A 3079-nucleotide genomic window follows, 5' to 3' on the forward strand; every position below is an offset into this window, starting at 1 on the left:
TAAAAAATAAATCTTAGTAAAGAATTTAACAGCTAATTGCTCTGTATACAAAGATATATATATATACATATATACATACATATATACATACATACATATATCTACATATATAATAGATACATAGATAGATATATAAGCAAGTAAATAGATAGACATTTGAAAGAATATATATTTGTGTATATACATATATCTATATCTATTATCTATATATATATATACACATATATACACACGCACGCATAGATGTATATGTATATATATGAAAAATATATATGTACATCCAGAAATGTATTAGCATTGCTTTTCGCTTTATTAGTGAAAGTCTACCTGCAATGGCGCATTATCTAACGGTTATCATTAACACATCTCTAGTCACTGGTGATTTCCCATCGCTTTGGAAACATGGCATAATAACACCAGTTTTTAAATCCAGAGACACAGACGAAGTCAATAACTATCGCCCTATTACCATATTACCTATACTATCTAAAGTTCTTCGAAAAATCGTAGCAGACCAATTGACAGTATTTCTGGAGACAAATGACCTACTATCCAAATCACAACATGGTTTCAGAAGAAAGCTGTCTACTGAAACAGCATTTTTACAGATCACAAATGAAATCTATGAGAACATAGACAACAATCAAATAAACTTGCTTACACTGTTCGATTTATCCAAGGTTTTTGACAGTGTCAACCACGAAATCCTCCTTAGTAAATTAATATGTCACAACATCGATGCATACTGGTTCAGAAGTTTTCTAAGTAACAAACCAATCAGTCAAGATTCACGAGAAAATATCAACAAAACAGATAATATCTTTCAGTGTTCCATAAGGATCTATGTTAGGCCCAATCCTATTTACAACATTCGTAAATTACATCACCCATAGCCCAAAATTGCCTTCCTATTCAATACGCCGCTGATTCACAATTTCTACCCAGTGATTCGGTAAACAACTTAGGTGAACTAATAAAAAAGAGTCAGGAGACATTGACACTGATAAAAGGATACTTTGACACAAATGGCTTCAAGCTAAATCCAGATAAAACACAAAAGTCGCCAAAATTCCAGTAAACACATAAAATTTGAAGACAGCTACATAAGCCCGAGCACTTCTGTGACAAATCTAGGCGCACCCATTGACAGTTTCATGACATTTGAGAACCATGTCGACAACATCCATAGGAAAGTAATGGGCACACCAATTTACCCACGACACATAAAAACTAGATCCCTGCTGAAACTAGGATATCCGTTATACAAACACTAGTTCTCAGTATAATTAATTATTAAATACCTGGGGCACAACAAGCAAAGGTCACATTTAGAAAATCCAGAAATTATAGAACTTTGCTGCGAGAGTAGCGCTTGCTAACGTAAATAAGTATGGCCACATTACCCCACATATAAACAAACTAAATTGGCTAAAAGTACGAAACAAATGTAACTGAAACCTGCGTACTCATTCAAAAAATAATCCAAGGGTTTTATCCAAATTGGCTATTAACCCTTCCAAACGTAGGTAACACGACCTGTGTCCATACAAGACAGGCTAACTCTTTACACATCAAAAGATCCCGCACAGTTATAGGGGCACGACAGACACTAACACGTGAACCCATGATTTGGAACAAATTACCAAATAATATCAGAAATATCAGAAACTCTAATACATTTAAAAAGAAATTGAACGAAAATCTCTTAAATCACCAATGACAACAGGTTTCAGTACATACGAATAGACATGACTTATATGTACTGACATTAATTCTAAGTGTATCTTATATTCACATGTACTGTAAAATAACTTTCTTTGTAATAAGAATAACCATTGTAACTAATAGAATAAAGTATTTTGAATTTGAATTTGAAAATGAATATACATATGTATATATAGACATAGAAATGTATATGAATAGATAAACATACATACATATATATATATATACATTCACAAAAATATATATGTACATATATAGTTATATACATATAAATAAGTAAATATCTATATCTATATATTTATATCTATATATATGTATATATACACACTTTTTTATCAACAGCCATTTATTACTTTATACACACATATATACACACATATATATATATATACATATACATGTGTGTATGTTTGTATATGTGTGTTTGTGTGTGTGTATATGTACATATATGTATATATACACACACACATCTATCTATCTATCTATCTATCTATATACACATATAAATAAATGTATTTGTGCATACAGATAAATATTCATATATATGTAAATCTATAACACACACATATATATATATATATATATATATATATATATATATATATATATATATATGTGTGTGTGTGTGTGTGTGTGTGTGTGTGTGTGTGTGTGTGTGTATTATTGTTATCATTTTCATTATCATTAAGAGAATCCCTGAGCGGGCACGAGGGAATACCAGAGGCTGCTTCGATCCCCCGATGATCAAACATATATGAAAGGAGTTTTATATGTATTAATCCCGACTTCTGAAAGAATACCGATAGGAAACAAATTCCATACTTTAGACATAGAAGGGAAATTGGTTGAGGAAAAAATTGGCTTGAAATCTGTTCGCGTTCACTCGCCAACTCTGACACGTTTGGCGAACTTGCACATATAGAACAGGCAACGCACTCTGAAGAGGATGTTCATTATTGTTAACAGTTTTCAAAAATAAGGTCAGGGCCCCAACCTTTAGACGATGTTCAAGTCACGCATTAAGGCTACGTAATAGAAACTTGATCCAGAAGCTTTAGATGAGTCTGAGAAGCCAACTTCCAAATTGAACAGAAATACTCAGAGAGAGGCAAAATAAAAGAGAAAAACTGTTTAAAACTATCTTATCGTCATTGGAAATGGATCTAGATTTCCTCAATAATCCAACCCTCTGGGAAATAAGAGAGGAAGCTGCTCTCATATGACCCTCAAGAGTCAATTTAGAATCTAAAATTACACCAAGAAATTTTAATGCCTTTACTGAGCTGATGACTTGGCTGTCAATGGTGATATCAGGATGTGGTGGCTTGCAGGTTCTTGAACGGCAAAAAATTAT

General features: G+C 32.2%; 1 protein-coding gene across 2 annotated transcripts in view; it reads left to right on the forward strand.

Moving 5' to 3' along the window:
- LOC125026410 (WD repeat-containing protein 48 homolog) overlaps nt 1–25 on the forward strand; it is a 14521-nt gene extending 14496 nt beyond the window's left edge. For both annotated transcript variants that reach the window (XM_047614845.1, XM_047614846.1), the window contains one exon: nt 1–25. This exon is cut by the window's left edge and continues 339 nt beyond it. The gene's annotated coding sequence lies outside the window, so the exon portion shown is untranslated.
- Nucleotides 26–3079: the final 3054 nt, after the last annotated feature.

The sequence above is a fragment of the Penaeus chinensis genome, chromosome 6 (assembly GCF_019202785.1).
Source record: "Penaeus chinensis breed Huanghai No. 1 chromosome 6, ASM1920278v2, whole genome shotgun sequence".
Taxonomy (NCBI): Eukaryota; Metazoa; Arthropoda; class Malacostraca; order Decapoda; family Penaeidae; genus Penaeus; species Penaeus chinensis.